This window comes from Gossypium arboreum, chromosome 6 (assembly GCF_025698485.1).
Source record: "Gossypium arboreum isolate Shixiya-1 chromosome 6, ASM2569848v2, whole genome shotgun sequence".
In the NCBI taxonomy this organism is placed as follows: domain Eukaryota; kingdom Viridiplantae; phylum Streptophyta; class Magnoliopsida; order Malvales; family Malvaceae; genus Gossypium; species Gossypium arboreum.
Genome location: NC_069075.1, coordinates 93,998,136 through 94,016,961, shown reverse-complemented (window position 1 = coordinate 94,016,961; position 18,826 = coordinate 93,998,136).

The window sequence follows — 18,826 nt, the reverse complement described above, 5'->3', positions numbered from 1 at the left end:
GATCTATTAAAAAATGTCAAAAAGTATCAATACCCATAAAATTATAACGATAACTTTTTCTAGGTATCGATAAATATCTATGGTATCGTTGGAAACTAATTTTAACGGTCATTGAATTAGGCATTAAATGTCTCTAGTATCGATACTCATACAAAAAACATCAATACTTTTTGTTGCAGGTGAATTTAATGGTCTGGTATTTCCATCCCAATGGCTTTATTTATTTTCCCAACAACCACAACGGTTGGAAATGAGTTAGAAGATATAAATACCAGCTTTTGGTGGTCCTACAATAACAAGAGACATAATCAAGCCTAAAGATCAACAATTTAACCTTAGTGCTAAATTATTTTATACTTTTCTTATACACACTTGTAAGATTTTATTGTTATTCTTTAGCTCAGGTTTATTCTTGTTTATTTGTGCTTTATTGGAAAACATTCTAATCTTGTAAGGATTATTTCATAGTTTGCTTTTTTGCAATTCTTTGAGAAGTTTTGTCTTAAGATTTGAGTAGAAATCTTAAGAGAGTTGTAAGGTTAAATCCTGTCCTCAAAGGTTAAACAAATTAGTGAACTTGAGAAAATATTTAGTTGTGGAAAGCTAAGGTAGTGGAGTAGGCAATTGGGGTCGAACCACTCTAAATCTTTGCATTCACTGTTTTGTACACTTTCTTTGCTCCCACCAAATTTTTTAAAGGCTAATTCACCCCCTCTTGGCAATTCTGGTTTGACTGATTGAGTTAACAATTTTTTTTTTAAATTGTAGAAATTAAATGGATGTTGAAAGTTAAATAAATTATTTTAAAAACTATAGAAAAAAAGGAGATGCACCACTTGTTGCAATATGAGCTTGTGTACCTTGTTATGTTATATATATATGATATGGGAAGAGATCCACTTACACTAGTATAAAACTTAAGTGGTTTTACACCATTCTATAATTTTTTTATGATTAGTGTTTTAATAACCCAACCATTGAATTTATCAATATATTTGTACTTGTCATGTATGTAAAATTTTGAATCAATCTGATATCTTTATCATCGATATGATATCGCTATCATGTCAACTTAAAATATTTTCTATATTAATATATATATATATATAATGGTTGAATTTTTTTATATAAAATGAATAGTTAAATTTTTTAATTTATATCGAACTTGACACGCATGATGCACATGAACGGAGCATGTAATCACATGTGGTTACATCAGTTCAACTAAATTTGATGTACGAAGAAGAACCAATAAAGATTCTTGCTTAGGACGTAAAGGAACTAAGAAATATGCAGGTTCCTCTAGTGAAGGTATCATGGAGACATCATAATGTGGAGGAAGCGACATGGGAATGTGAAGAAATAATGAAGCAATAGTATTCACAGCTATTTGAGTAAAGTAAATTTTGAGGATGAAATTTTATTTTAAGGGGGGAGAATATAACATCCCTAACACCCCTTTGAAATGAGAACCGTGTCAATACGAATTTTGTGCACGTTTTTGAAGTAGATAAAATAGAATAATATTAGAGGAAAAGGTAGTTGGATATCATAAGAAATTAAAAGGACTTTTGGATTTAGAGAAATTAATTTAAGTTATTGACTAATTTGTAAAGGGCTGAGAAGTGTTAGGCAAATGTGTGAAAATTAAAAATAAGAACAGATTAGATTAATTGGATCGAAAAAAAAAGGGAGGACTAGAAGAGAAATTTAACCATGAAAGTACAAAAATGTTTGGATAAGATTGGAAGTGAATAGGCACTACTTGTGTAGTATGATGATGATTAGATATTTTTCTTAATTAAGTGTTATTAATAATTTAAAATAAAAAAGAAAGATATTTCTACATAGAAATATATAGAAAAGCTGTCATTATTATCTTCATCATATCTCCCCACATCTCTTTTATCTCCCTTTTCATTCATTTTTCCATTTTCTTTCAATTTAGTCCCTTTCTACCATTTTCACCTTTCTCAAGCTCAAAATTCAGATTACTTCCATAGATTTTTAGTGAAATCACAAGAACAACTCCTTGGCAAGATAATTTTCTTTTGAAGTTAGCTAGAGTTCACATTTGAAGGGAGAAAAAAGAAGTTAGGGATTTAAGTAAATGTTTAAGGTAAGGGTGATGAAGTTTCTTGTAGTACTTTATGTTTATCTCATAAAAATGCATAGAAATATTGTGTATGTGTTTTATGTTAATTAAGAGAAAGAGAAGTTAAGTGAAGGATAAGTTGGGGATAAAGGCAAGGGAGTTGCAAAAGAGTGAAGAGAGAAGAAAATGGCTTATCCAAGTATTTGATTGTAAGTATATCAAGAATTTTACTTTACCTAATTTAAACCCTAAATGAAAATTTAATATATTTATTTAGTAAATTCATAAGATCTGATTGTATATGAAAATGATGCTTTGTATAATGAAAATTTTCATTCCTAGATCCCTTTATAAACCCTAATTTAGAAGAATATTGGGACTAAATTGAACTTATAGAAAGTTGGTAGATTCTACCAGGAATTTTGGGAAAAAATTCCTGACTATTGAATAAAGAATTAGATTTCAATTTTCGTTTAGTTAGATTGGAACTGGCTATTCCATAGTGGGAGACAAAATGATTAGGAAGGAGTGGTTGTATTGTCCTGTGAAAGCCGTGCCAATGGAGTATATATATAGGTATGCTTGGAGACAGAATTCTTCTCAATTCTATTTACAAATTTTTTTTCCCATAGCACCATCTTCTTCAACTGCTTCAAAGAGGAAGAGGGATTTGGTTGAAGAAAGTTTTGCATGTTGCTGCTGTTGTGTGGATTAAAGTTTGAGTGTGGAGAAATTTGGAAAACTGGTAAGCTTCCTGATCTCTACATACTCGAGGATGAAAGGGGGAAGTTGAGTAAAGATTTTTAAAAGTTTCTGTGTAATTTTTGGTTCCTAAGGACTTACCACCATTAGATAACCAACAAATGTTTTTCATGCTTAACTGCTAGGACAAAAAGTTTCTAGCATTCGGACAAGCTAAACTGTTAAAGATAAGGAAGCGAAGTAAGTCCCTGTACCTTGTCTTCTGATGATAGATGAGGTTACGTGACTTGCATGTATCATGTTGATGATGTACTGAGGTTGTCTAAGTTTATGGTGTCTACGTGGTTAAAGAAAGAGTAGGCTGTATGTATGCACAATACTGTGGGAGTTCTTGCCGTTGTCTGCTGACTGATTTATTGTAGATAGTTGATGATAGGTAAACTGGTGTGATGTATGTATAATGATAAATTGTACGACATGCTTGAGTAATGTATGCATTATGCAGAGGGAAATCATTGACAGGTTAGATGAAGTTAGGATTTGAGAAATAGTGTTTTTGTGTATCACTATATTATAACATCTTGAAATAGGGCTTAATCAGAATGGTGGTTTTGGGACCACAAATCCAACATCAAAATATTTACTTTATGATTATTATGAGGCCTAGAATATGAGTATATGCATGTGTTAAAATTTCATGAAGAAATTCTTTGAGTAAGGTGTTCAATTAGAAATTAGGGACTAAATTGAATAAATTGCAAAACTTTAATTCTAGAAGAAATTTGTATGAAATTGCTTTGGGTTATGAATTAGAAGGTCTTGGAGAGCAATTTGCCCAAATTCTAAGTTTTTGGACAAAAATGGGCTTGCATGGATGGAATTTTAAGGAAAGGGCTTAAGGGCATTTTGGTCATTTGGTATTTTAATCAAATAATATGGGAAAAATGAACCAAAATCAGCCTATTCTCTTCCTAGTCCAGCCGAAACTTCAATGGTTTCTATAGCTAGGGTTTTCAAGCTTTCCAAGCTCAATAGTAAGTGCTCCCAAGCCTCGTTTTTCATGCACTTTGTATTTTTGAAACCCCGGTAGCTTGCTCTCTCCATTTCTACCCATATTTCATGCTAGGGTTCATGTTTAAAAATTTACCCATGCATGAGTTGCTTGTATTTTGATGGATTATGGAGGAATATGAAAGATGAATGTGTATTAAACATCTTTTCCTAGTTGATTTTCATGAAAAACCCTTATAGGGACTATTTTGAAAAAGATGTAAATGTGTGGTAGAAATGAGAAAATAATGGAAAATGTGGGCTACCATAAGAAGGAAAGGTGTTCGGCTAGGCTTGCGTAAGATAGAAAGTGCATGTGTTTCATTATACGAGCCTAGGGACTAAATCGTAAAAATGTGAAAGGTTAGGGGCAAAACGGTCATTTGGACGGGGGTAGATATTAAACTTCAAATTTATAATGTAGTGTATTAATATGTTAATTTTGTTGTTATAGACCCCGAGGAACAAATTTCGGAGGTTGATCGAGGTAAACGCAAGGTTTTGGAATAACTGAAACACAACTCTGAAAAGAATACCAGGTAAGTTCGGATAACTTAAAGTAAACCCTTAATATGCATAATTGAATGATTTATGAATGCATGATGATTGCGTTTATTATTAGCATGAAATATCATAGAAATGCATATTTGATGGTAACATGTGAAAAATGTCTCGGATGAGGTTGACAAAGGAAATTCGATGGATAAACCCTCATTGATATGTGTAAAGAGATCCTGCATGTGTTGCAGTAAGGATTTAGCCCGGACAGGTAATCCGTGATCTGAAGTATGAAAAGGATCTAACCCGAGCAGGCGTTCCTTGAATGATCAAGCCTTCCGAAGAATATATGTGCATTATGGATTTAGCCCGGACGGGTAATCCGATTAGGGTCTGAATTTAGCCTGGACTGGTAATTCAGATTCGAGCTCATTAAGGGTGTTTATCGTTATAAGGGATTTAGCCTGGACTGGTAATCCCGACATCACCTTATGAGTTCATGATATGGGGGAATTAGCTTGGACTGGTAATCCTGCCATGAGATGTGAGGTTTGTGGAAGTGCACATATGTGAAATGATCATTCGTAAGAATTGAGGGATAATGGCTATTCCATCGAGATTTCCTAGAAACTCAATGGGATTAATATGATGTATGTCAATAAGATGATTAATGATGAGCTCATCTACATAAATTACATGATGCTTTTTTACGAAACTATCCCATTGACTGAGTACATATGATAAGGAATCGTTTCATAATTGATGATTTCATGATTTAAATATGGATGTATGCAAATTACTCTTTAAGTTTACTTTCCGGTTATTCGAGCTTACTAAGCATGTAAGTGCTTACCCCTCTTTTTTTCCCTGTCTCACAGAGCTCGAGGACTCGAAAGGATTGGACGACGATTAGAGAGTTAACACACTATCAATTAGACAAGCTTTGGTATAAAGACTTTGTTTGTTTTGTTGAATGGCATGTATAGTATTTTAAGTATTTTGTTATATGTGTCATTTGATTTTCCAAATGAAGGCATGTAAGAATATGCCACGAAAATTGGCTTAATTGAAGTAGGCTATGACCTACGAATTTATGCATGGTTTTATTTACAAGTGATGGGTCGTTACCAATTGGCAATGAGTTACATGAACGAGCCAATTTTAGATGAATTAGAATGACATAGGAACCCATAAACACTAAATGGGAAATAACCTATCATGTATGAAACCAATGATATTAGGTTTCCATACATCTAGTTTAATCAAGATTATTTACATGTGTATAATTGTGTTTTACTTTGAATTTGGTAACCACTAAGCACAAGTAGTAGAAAGGGGTGATTAAAGGCTTGGAAAATAGCCTATTAGAGCCACATGGTTAGACACATCGGCGTGTGTCTAGGCCGTGTGTGACACACGGTTCCCTCCTATGGGCATGTCCTATGGCCGTATGTCCCCTGCACTTAAAATTTTAGGTCAAAGTTGTACACGGGTAGGCCACACGGGCGTGCACCATGGCCTTGTTAAAAAGACAGTGTCGTCCACGGGCAGGCAGCACGGGTGTGTACCATGGCCGTGTTGATAAGTTAGTGTTGCCCACGGTTGAAGGGCATAGGAGTGTCCCAAGTCACACGGGCGTGTGAGTCCACACGGCCCACCTACACGGGCGTGTGACACTTTATGATAAGGAAAAATTTCCTAAGGAGCCCAAGGTTTATCGAATGTACCCGAATGTGTTCTGCACTGCCTCTAGGTACGTTATAGGCCTCGAAGGTCTATATAAGGGACGAGTTGTTCATGGATGAAAAGCTTAAAATTTGAGTAAAACTTGGTGACCCAATTTGGTACGTTTCAAAATGTAAAGTCTTGGTAATGCCTCGAACCCTATCCGGGCGTTGGGTACTGGTGAGGGATGTTACATTTATTAGTATCAGAGCTACAGTTTAGTCGGTTCTAGGACTATCGTAGAGGATGTTAAAGTTCGCTATACATGCCATTATTCGAATGTTGATAGTCTGACGTCTCTTAATTGTTTAAACTGTTTTGAATATAGTGAATGTCTTCGAATCAAGCACAAGATGAGTCCGAGGTAGCCAAGAGCCATGCTCCAGCTTCCGTACAGTGAGCTGTATCTAGTAGTACTAGAAGGCTGATATCAAAAGGCCGAGAAGAGGCCCGAGCTACCTTCTTTGATATGATGATGAATGGTTTGGGGATTATCTCAGAAATCGCCCCAATATACCAGGACCTCCTCCACCCCCTAACCAACCTGATGAGGATGTGCCACGAGGTATGGCACCGATGAGAATCGGTAAAGCCCCTGTAGATAAGCTTAGAAAGTATGGGCTTGAGGAATTCAGAGCTAAAGTTGATGATGACACTAAAAGAGCCGAGTTCTGGCTCGAAAATACTACACAGGTGCTAGATGATTTGTCATGCACACCCGATGAATGTTTAAAGTGTGCTGTGTCCTTTTTGAAGGACACTGCATACAATTGGTGGAAGATCGTATCCTCGGTAGTGCCGAAAGAAAATATTATTTGGGATTTCTTCCAAGTAGAGTTTAGGAAGAAATATATTAACAAACAGTTTTTGGACTCAAAGCGAAATGAGTTCTTGGAACTCAAACAAGGGAACAAGACTGTAGTAGAATACGTGAGAGAGTTCGTACGACTAAGTCCGTACGCAACTAAATGGGTCTAAACTGAATCGGAAATGTGTAAACGCTTTAAGAAAGGTCTAAATAAGGATATCAAGTTGTTGATTGGGATATGGGAAATACGGGAGTTTGCCGCATTGGCCGATCGAGCCAAGAAGGTCGATGAGCTTAATAATGAACGAAAAAAAGCTAAGAGAGAGGCTCGAGTTGCGAGCAAGAGGTCTAGCGGTAAAACACTCTCGTTTTTCACGAAGAAAGCCAAGAGCCTGCATGAACGCTCCACTTCGTCAGTGGGATATTCGGGTAGATCGAGAAGCTCTAAACGATGAGGTCAAAAGTTTTCCTCCCGATGGTGACTAGTGTGGAGAGTGTAGATGATAAAAAATCGAAGTGTAAGAGCTATAACAAATTTCACTTCAGAGAGTACCGAATGAAGAGCGGTGTGTATTTCAGATGTGGTTCTTTTGATCACTTTCTTAGAGACTGTCGGGAACGAGCTGAAAAAGAAGTGGAAATAGCTCCGAAGTTAAGCCATGACTAAAGATGCTGCAAAATCAAAGGTTCGAGCCCCGACAAGAACGTATGCAATACGTGCTCTAGAGGAAGTCACTACTCCTGATGTTATTACAGGTACTTTCTCTCTTTTTAATATAAGTGTTGTTGTTTTAATTGACCCGGGGTCGACGCATTCATATATCTGCATGAGATTGGCGTCTAGTATGAACATACCTGTTGAACATACGGAAGATATTATTAGAGTGTTGAACCCACTAGGCAGATCAGTTCTAGTTGATAAAGTCTGTAAGAATTGTCCTTTGATGATTCAAGGTCGTTGTTTCCCGGCTAACCTTATGTTGTTACCATTTGATGAATTTAATGTGATACTTGGTATGGATTGGTTAGCCCTTCATGATGTACAGTGAATTGTGGTAGTAAGTATATTAAGTTAAAATGACCGGATGGTAAGATTCTATGGGTCGAATAAAGAGAATTGGGTTCGTCACTAGTTGTAATCATAGCAATGGTTGCCCAGAGATATATGATGGAAATGATATGAAGCCTACCTTGCATTTGTACTGAACACTAAGGAAACAAAGCTGAAAATCGAGTCCGTACCGATAGTATGTGAGTACTCAGATGTGTTTCCAGAAGAATTACCCGGATTACCTCCTGAAAGGGAGATAGAGTTTGGTATTGAATTGGTGCTAGGGACGACTCCCATTTCTATTGCCCTGTACAGAATGACAGCTATCGAGCTAAAGGAGTTAAAAGTGCAGTTGCAAGAGTTGACAGATAAAGGATTCACTAGGCCAAGTTTTTCACCTTGGGGTGCCCCCGTGTTGTTCGTAAAGAAGAAATATGGTTCGATGAGGTTATGTATCGATCATTGACAACTGAACAAGGTGACTATCAAGAATAAGTATCCTTTGCCAATGATCGATGATTTGTTTGACCAGTTGAGAGGAGCCACCGTCTTCTCCAAGATAGACTTGAGGTCTGGCTATTATCAGCTGCGAGTTAAAGACTCGAATGTACCCAAGACAGCTTTTAGGACGAGGTATGACTATTATGAATTTCTTGTCATGCCGTTTGGGTTGACGAATACACTGATTGTGTTTATGGATCTAATGAATAGGATCTTTCGGCCATATTTGGATAAGTTTGTCGTTGTGTTAATTGACGACATTTTGATCACTCTAAAGATGAGACAGAGCATGTGAAGCACTTGAGAATTGTGTTGCAGTTCTTGCGGGAAAATCAACTGTATGCTAAGTTTAGCAAGAGTGAGTTTTGGCTCCAAAAAGTTGGATTTTTATGTCATATAGTTTCAGTTGAAGGCATCCGAGTTGATCCAAGTAAGATTTCTGCAATTCTTGAATGGAAATTGCCTAAGAATGTAACTGAGGTTAGAAGCTTTTTAGGCTTAGCCGGTTACTATCGAAGGTTTGTAAAAGGATTTTCCATGATAGCAACTCCGATGACGAAGCTGCTACAAAAAGACGTTAAGGTTGAATGGACAGAGAAGTGTCAACAAAGTTTTGAGAAGTTTAAGACATTGCTGACCGAAGCTCCTGTTTTAGTGCTACCTGAACTGTGAAAAGAGCTTGTGGTCTACAGTGATGCATCCTTAAATGGATTGGGTTGTGTACTTATGCAAAATGGCAAGGTGATAGCCTATGCTTCATGGCAATTGAAGCCTCACGAGAAGAATTATCCGATCCATGACCTAGAGCTTGCCGCTATTATTTTTGCCTTGAAAATTTGGAGGCATTATTTGTATGGCGAGACTTGCCGTATATTCACGGACCGTAAGAGTTTGAAATACTTGATGACTTAGAAAGAATTAAATTTGAGACAGTGGAGATGGTTAGAATTAATTAAGGATTATGATCTGATTATCGACTATCACCCGAGAAAGGCGAATATGGTCGCTGATGCATTGAGTAGAAAATCCCTGTATGCTTCGAGAGCCATGGATACTCATTTGACATTGCTTGATGATGATTCAATTCAGGCCGAGCTGGAGGCTAGGCCAACATTTCTGCAGGAAATTCATGATGCTCAGCTTAATGATAATGACTTGCAAGCAAAAAGAGCTCAATGTGAGTCTAGTGTGAAGTCAGATTTCCGAATTAGTCCTGATGGATGTTTAATGTTTAGAGATAGGGTTTGTGTACCCAAAGACAATGAACTTATTCGGAATATTTTGCAACAAGCACATAACAGTCATCTGTCTGTTCACCTGGGAAGTACCAAGATGTACAACGATTTAAAGAAAATGTACTGGTGAAACGACATGAAAAGAGATGTTTCTGAATTTGTATCGAAATGCTTGGTATGTCAGCAAGTTAAAGCTGAAAATCAAGTGCCTTCAGGTTCATTACAGCCTGTAATGGTCCCTGAATGGAAGTGAGACAAAGTTACCATGGACTTCGTGACGGGATTACCTTTAACTTTGAAAAAGAAAGATGTCATATGGGTTATAGTGGACAAATTGACAAAGTCGGCTCATTTCATCCCAGTAAGGACAGATTATTCTCTTGATAGATTGGCTGATTTGTACATTTCTAAGATAGTAAGATTGCACGGAGTACCACTGTCGATTATTTCAGAAAAGACCTGAGGTTCACTTCGAGATTCTAGAAGAAGTCACAAGAAGCCTTGGGTACAAGGTTGAGCTTTAGCACAGCTTTTCACCCTCAAACTGAAGGCCAGTCTGAGCGGATGATTCAGATTCTCGAGGACATGTTGCATTGTTGCATCCTCGAATTTCAGGGTAGTTGGGAAAAATACCTGCCATTGGTAGAATTTGCCTACAACAATAGTTTCCAAACAAGTTTGAAGATGGCGCCTTATGAGGCCTTGTATGGTAAGAAGTGTCGAACTCCATTGTACTGGACAGAACTCAAGAAAAATCGGATTCATGGAGTTGATCTGATTAAAAAAACTGAAGAAAAAGTCAAAGTGATACGGGATTGTGTAAAAGCGGCATCAGATAGGAAAAAGTCTTATGTTGATTTGAAAAGAAAGGAAATTGAGTTTCAAGTTGGAGATAGAGTATTCTTGAAAGTATCTCCATGGAAAAAGGTATTGAGATTTGGTCGAAAAGGTAAACTAAGTCCACGATTTATCAGACCGTACGAGATCACCGAAAGAGTTGAACTGTTAGCCTATCGTTTGGTGTTGCCACCCGAACTGGAAAAGATTCATGACGTGTTCCATGTATCCATGTTAAAGAGATACCGATCAGACCCCTCTCATGTAATTTCACCGACTGAGATTGAAATTCGATCGAACATGACTTATGGAGAGGAACTGGTTAAGATATTGGCTCGTGAAGTTAAACAGTTGAGAAATAAAGATGTGCCTCTAGTAAAAGTTTTATGGCATAGACATGGTGTAGAAGAGGCTACATAGGAGCCGGAAGAAACCATGAGAAGTCAATATTCGAATCTATTTTTTGGTAAGACGTTCGAGGATGAAAGTCCCTAAGGGGGAGAAATGTAGCATCCTGAAATAGGGCCTATCGGAATGGTGGTTTTGGGACCACAAATCCGACATCAAAATATTTACTTTATGATTATTATGAGGCCTAGAATATGAGTATATGCATGTGTTAAAATTTCATGAAGAAATTCTTTAAGTAAGGTGTTCAATTGGAAATTAAGGACTAAATAGAATATATTGCAAAACTTGAATTCTGGAAGCAATTCGTATGAAATTGTTTTGGGTTATGAATTAGAAGGTCTTGGAGAGCAATTTGCCCAAATTCTAAGTTTTTGGAAAAAAATGGGCTTGCATGGATGGAATTTTAAGGAAAGGGCTTAAGGGCATTTCGGTCTTTTGGTATTTTAATGAAATAAAATGGAAAAAATGAACCAAAATCATCCTATTCTCTTCCTTGTCTAGTCGAAACTTCAAGGGTTTCCATAGTTAGGGTTTGCAAGCTTTCCAAGCTTAATAGTAAGTGCTCCCAAGCCCCGTTTTTCATGCTCTTTGTATTTTTGAAACCCCGGTAGCTTGCTCTCTCCATTTCTACCCATATTTCATGCTAGGGTTCATGTTTAAAAATTTACCCATGCATGAGTTGCTTGTATTTTGATAGATTATGAAGGAATATGAAAGATGAATGTCTATTAAACATCTTTTCCTAGTTGATTTTCATGAAAAACCCTTATAAGGACTATTTTGAAAAAGATGTAAATGTGTGGTAGAAATGAGAAAATAATGGAAAATGTGGGCCACCATAAGATGGAAAAGTGTTCGGAGGTTGATCGAGGTAAACGCAAGGTTTCGGAATAACCGAAACACAACTCCGAAAAGAATACCAGGTAAGTTCAGATAACTTAAAGTAAACCCCTAATATGCATAATTGAATGATTTATGAATGCATGATGATTGCATTTATTATTAGCATGAAATATCATAGAAATGCATATTTGATGGTAACATGTGAAAAATGTCTCGGATGAGGTTGACAAAGGAAATTCGATGGATAAACCCTCAATGATATGTGTAAAGAGATCTTGCACGTGTTGCAGTAAGGATTTAGCCCAGACGGGTAATCCGTGATCTCAAGTATGAAAAGGATCTAACTCGGATGGGTGTTCCTTGAATGATCAAGCCTCCTAAAGAATATATGTGCATTATGGATTTAGCCCGGACGGGTAATCCGATTAGGATCTAAATTTAGCCAGGACTGGTAATTCAGATCCGAGCTCATTAAGGGTGTTTGTCGTTATAAGGGATTTAGCCTGGACTGGTAATCCTGACATCACCTTATGAGTTCATGATATGGGGGAATTAGCTTGGACTGGTAATCCTACCATGAGATGTGAGGTTTGCGGGAGTGCATATATGAGAAATGATCATTCGTAAGAATTGACTGATAATGGGTATTCCATCGAGATTTCCTAGAAACTCAACGGGATTAATATGATGTATGTCAATAAGATGATGAATGATGAGCTCATCTACATGAATTACATGATGCTTTGTTACGTAACTAACCCATTGACTGAGTGCATGATAGGGAATCATTTCATTATTGATGATTTCATGATTTAAATATGGATGTGTGCTAATTACTCGGTAAGTTTACTTTCCAGTTATTCGAGCTTACTAAGCATGTAAGTGCTTACCCCTCTCTTTTTCCCTGTCTCACAGAGCTCGAGGACTCAAAAGGATTGGAAGACGATTGGAGAGTCAACACACTATCAACTAGACAAGCTTTGGTATAAAGACTTTGTTTGTTTTGTTCAATAGCATGTATAGTATTTTGAGTATTTTGTTATATGTGTCATTTGATTTTCCAAATGAAGGCATGTAAGAATATGTTTATCTTTTTGTATATGGCCACGAAAATTGGCTTAATTGAAGTAGGCTATGACCTACGAATTTATGCATGGTTTTATTTACAAGTGATGGGTCGTTACCAATTGGCAATGAATCACATGAACGAGCCAATTTCGGATGAATTAAAGTGACATGGGAACCCATAAACACTAAATTGGAAATAATCTATCATGTATGAAACCAATGATATGAGGTTTCCATACATCTAATTTAATCAAGATTATTTACAAGTGTATAATTGTGTTTTACTTTGAATTTGGTAACCACTAAGCACAAGTAGTAGAAAGGGGTGATTAAAGGCTTGGAAAATAGCCTATTAGAGCCACATAGTTAGACACACGGGCGTGTGTCTAGGCTGTGTGTGACACACGGTTCCCTCCCATGGGCGTGTGCTATGGCCGTGTGTCCCCTATACTTAAAATTTTAGCTCAACGTTGTATACGGTTAGGCCACACGGGAGTGCACCATGGCCGTGTTAAAAAGACAGTGTCGTCCACGGGCAGGCAGCACGGATGTGTGCCATGGCCATGTTGATAAGTCAGTGTTGCCCATGACTGAAGGGCATGGGCGTGCCCTAAGTCACAAGGGTGTGTGAGTCCACACGGCCCACCTACACGGGCGTGTGACACTTTATGAGAAGGACAAATTTCCTAAGGAGCCTAAGGTTTATCGAATGTACCCGAATGTGTCCTGCACTACCTCTAGGTATGTTATAGGCCTCGAAGTCCTATATAAGGGACGAGTTGTTCATAGATGAAAAGCTTAAAATTTGAGTAAAATTTGGGACCCAATTTGGTACGTTTCAAAATGTAAAGTCCTGGTAATGCCTCGAACCCTATCCTAGCGTCGAGTACGGGTAAGGGGTGTTACACATATGGTGTTACCGAGTGCAAACCGTGATGTGTGAAGCTTTGGGCCTTGTAAAAGGGACACTATAGTGTTCGAGCATTAAGATTAGAAATGGAAAAATGGAGGAATGAACGGATGGATAAGGAAATGAAATTTCCAATAAGATTCTAATATCATGTGTCGCTAAGTGTAAACCGTGATGTGCGCTCCAGGCTTTGTAGAGGGGACATTATGGTGTTTGAGCATCAAGGTTAGAAATGGTGAAATGAAGGATTGGGCTGATGGATAGGAAAATGAAATTACTATTAAAATTCCGTAATCAAGTGTTGTTGAGTGCAAACTATGATGTACGAAGCTTTGGGCCGTATGGAGGGGACAATGTGGTTTTCAAACATCAAGGTTAGAAATAGAGAAATGGAGGAATGGCCAGATGGATAGGGAAATGAAATTTTTGTTAAGATTTTGCAATCAAGTGTTGCTAAGTACAAACTGTTATATGCAAAGCTCTGGGCCTTGCGGATGGGACATTACGATGTTTGAGCATCAAGGTTAGAAATGTATTGGAATGATATCGAATGGCTCACTAGAGTGACAGCGTGACGACGGTAATTAGGTTTCATAGAGCAACACTGTGATGATAGTATGGTCTTTCAGGGTTATACCTCAAAGATATTTAAGGTGTAAGACCATAGTTCAAATATGGCAACCAATGGAGTTCGCCAGGACATGGAACATGGGGTTACATGTGTAAGACCATAGCTCAACTATGGAAACATAGAGACTCCATAGGGACAGTAAACACTGGGTAGTCCGCCAGTAAATTAAACATAAGGTTACATGTTTAAGACCATAACTTGGCTATGGCAACATAGAGAATCCATTGGGACAGTAAACACATGGTATTTTGCCAGGACGAAAAAATGAGGTTACACGTGGGAAGTTCGAAGATCAATATACATGGAAACCCATTAAGGTGTAAAGTAGAAGTCACGGTGTGGTGGGTGTGATAATCCACAAGACCTAATGAACTTGGTACGTCTGGGAAACACAGGCCAATGGGGTAATGAGAGAGTCTCCTAAGCTTAAGAGGTAAATATTGTAACAACCCAATTTCAGTGAAATCGGAATAGTGCTTTAGAGACCACAAATTCGAGTCTGAAAAATGAAATTATTTAAATTTCATAAAATGATAGGTATTATGATAGGAATATTGCATGAAAATTTTTATCGATAATTTTTATCAATTACGTGTCTAATTGCAAAAAGGACTAAATTGAATAAAATGTCAAAGTTGAATTCTAGTAGTTATAAGGATTAAATAGCTATAGAATTAAAAGTGAGAAGTCTTTATATGGAAATTAGACCATTGATGGAAAACATGTAGATATTTTTAATGAGTCATCTATGGAAAAATTGAAAAGTTTAAGGACTAAAATGGAAATTGAATTAAATAATATGTGATAAATGATTAAATAGAATTAAAACTCATTTTATATCATCTTCTTCTTCATAAAATACATGGAAACCCTAGGAGAGAGAAAGGAAACTTTTCAAGCTATTGGTAAGTTCTACGTCCCGCTTTTAGTAATATTTAAATTTTTAAGATCGGGAAAGCTAAATTTCTTTATTTGAGTGATTAAATTGAAAGAAAACCAAACTTTAGAAAATTACCCATGGATGATATGCTGTAAATTGAAAGTTTTTGACAAAAAATGAAAGATTATTGATAGATAAATCACTTATACAAGGTGATTTTTAGAGAAAACATGTGTAGGGATTAAATTGCAAAGTAGTGAAATTCTTGGAAAAATTTTGAAATTTATGAAATACATGTGCTATAAAGTTATATTGGAATTTTGAATAAGCTTGGAATAAGGAGTAAATTGCATGAATTTCAGTTTCCGAGCCTAGGGAGGAAATTGAAATTAATTAAAAGATTAGGGGTAAAATGTTGCTTTTGCCTAAAATGTGAAATAGGCTTGATTGAATGTAAAAAATCATAGAATTGATGATTAAATTTATTTATATAGATCCGGAAGTGTCGAACAAAGAAAAAGATCGAGGGTAATACTTGAAAAGGATTGATGTACCTAAATAGTACCATTTGAAAAGGTTATGTACACCTTGTGTGTACACTTGAAAGGTTAGGTATACTTTGTGTATACCATATGAAAAGGAAAGGTATACTTTGTGTCTACCACTTGGAAAGGAATGTACACCTTAAGTGTACAACTGGAAAAGGAAAGGTCCATCGGAAATTCAATAATTCAACGGTAACGACATACATAGTGATATAAAGAGAAATAGTATGATGAGCTCATCTATGCATTTTAATATTTTTGAAACTAATCAATTGGTTGAATGATTGTGAATAGGCCTTATTTGCTAATTGAATAAGTTAATGGACATATTACTTAATGTATGAATTACTTGATGAACATAAATGGTAAGTGTATTTTGGTCATATGAACTTACTAAGCATTAATGCTTACTAGGTTTATTTTTCCTGTTTCATAGTGTTCAAAGCTCGTGAAGGTTGGATTTGGGGTCGGAGTTTTCATCACACTATCAATCCCTTGATTTTGGTATAAAGTTAGACTTATTTTGATATAATGGCATGTATAGACTAATGTAGACAAGTAATACTTAAAAACGTTAGTTTGTAATCTAACCATTGGAATGGCTAGTAATGTATGTTTTAATGATGCTATGGTATGGTATTATATCAGGAGTTGTTTTTGGTTAATCATGTTAAGTAAAACCATCCATGAACATAAATTGTCAAATTTTATGTAAGAGTAAGTTTAGAAGCATGATTGAAAATAGGAACATATCAATTTGAAAATTGGAAATTGGTTGAAATGGATGGTATATACTTGTAAGTTTTCATGCAGGAAAATGGTTAAGTTTGGGTGAGAAATAGGGCTAGGAAATGACCTTATTTTGTCCACACGGGTAAGACACAAGGACGTATGTCTAGGCTGTGTGTGACACACGGACAGCCCACGGGTGTGTGAAATGACCGTGTGTCCCCTGTATCCTTAAATATGAAGTCAGGATAGTACACAGGCAAAAGACACAGCCGTGTGTCTTGGTCGTGTGAAGGACAGGGGTTTCAAGCATGGTTGTGTGTCAAAATCATGTGAAAATGGCTTAAAAATGGTGAAAAATTAGTTTACCACACGGCCTAGCCACATGGGCGTGTGCCCAGGCCGTGTGCCTCTTTGATACCTAAGAAATTGTAAGTCAGAATTCCATACAGGCTAGCCATACGGCCATAGGATCCCCACGGGTTGGCCATACGGCCATGTCCCAGGCCACACGAGTGTGTGCCCCTATCTTCAAGGTAAAATTTTGAAAGTTGCCGGTTTAGTCCCGAACCACTTCTAAAGCATGTATTGGGCCCTGTAGGCCCATATTAGGGACTTTATGGTGAAATATGAAAAGTTTTGATTTGGAATGCAAATTTTTGACTCGATTTTATATAAATGCTAGTGTATAAGTCCGGTAATGCCTCGTAATCTTATTCTGGTGACGGATACGGGTTAGCGGTGTTACATTTATTGGTATCAGAGTTATGATTTAGCCAATTCTCGGACTAACGTAGCAGGTGTGAATTTAGCTATACATGCCATTATATAATTGATGATAATATGATATCTCCTGACCATTTTAAATGTGTTTTTCATATAGTAAATGTGTTCCAACCGAGCAAGAGCAGAATCCGAAGAAGCTGAGAGTACTTCTCAAGCTTCCGTGTGACGAGCTACAGGTGGTAGTAGTAGAAGGTCTGAATTAGAGGGCCGAAGTGAATATGCTAAAGAGGTTTTCTTTGAAATGTTTGATAAGTGGTTCCCTGAATATTTGAGAAGAAATTCTGCTGCTTTCCAATCACAACCTCCCCCACGAAATAGTCAGACTGTTCTTGAGAGACCATCGGGTACTGAAACTATTAGAATTGGTAAGGCTCCAGTGGATAAACTCAGAAAATATGGAGCTGAGGAATTTAGAGCTACAATCGAAGATGATCCGAAAAAAGCTGAATTCTGGCTAGAAAATACTACTCGAGGGTTGGATGAATTATCATGTACTCTAGCTGAATGCTTGAAATGTGCTGTATCTTTGTTAATGGACACGGCTTATCACTAGTGGATAACTGTAAGTTTAGTGGTTCCAAAAGAAAATATTACTTGGGAATTCTTTAAATCTGAATTTAGAAAGAAATATATTAGTCAGAGATTCCTAGATCAGAAAAGGAAAGAATTTTTAGAATTAAAGTAGGGGAACAGGACCGTTGCGGAATATGAAAGGGAGTTTGTATGGTTAAGCCAATATACTAGTGAATGGGTTCAAACAGGGGCAGAAATGTGTAAATGTTTTGAGGAAGGATTAAATGAAAATATAAAATTATTAATTAGTATTTTGGAAATAAGAGAGTTTGCAGCACTTGCTGATCGTGCAAAGAAAGCTGAAGAGCTAAGTAAAGAAAAGAAGAAGGCAAACAGAAAAGCCCGATCCTCTGGGAAAAGACCTATTAGTAGGTCTCAATCATTTTCTTCAAAGAAATCAAAGAGGTATCAAGAAGGATCTACTACTTCAGTTGGGTATTCTTGTAAAGAGCGTGGTTCTCATCGCTTTAATCCCAAGTCTTCGTTACTGTCAGTGACTAGTGTTGGAAGTGTGGGAAACGTGAAGCCAAAATGTAAACACTGTAACAAATTTTATTATGGGGAATACCGAATGAAAACCGGTGCATGTTACAAATGTGGTTCACATGATCACCTTTTGAGAGATTGTCCAGAAATAGTTGAAAGAGATGCTAAATAGACTTCAAAACCAAGTAGCATTGCTTCAAAGGGCAGACCACCTAGGCACCCCTGAAATGTTAGTGGTAGCCGGAGCGCTACAAAAGATTCAAATGCTAAATTTGAGGCTCGAGCTCCTACAAGAACGAATGCCATACGTGCCCGAGAAGATGCTTTATTGCCAGATGTCATTACTGGTACTTTTTCTTTATTAGATACTGATATTACTGCATTAATTAATCCTGGTTCCACACACTCATATATATATGCACAAATTTAGTAAATGTTAAAAATTTACCTGTTGAATTCACT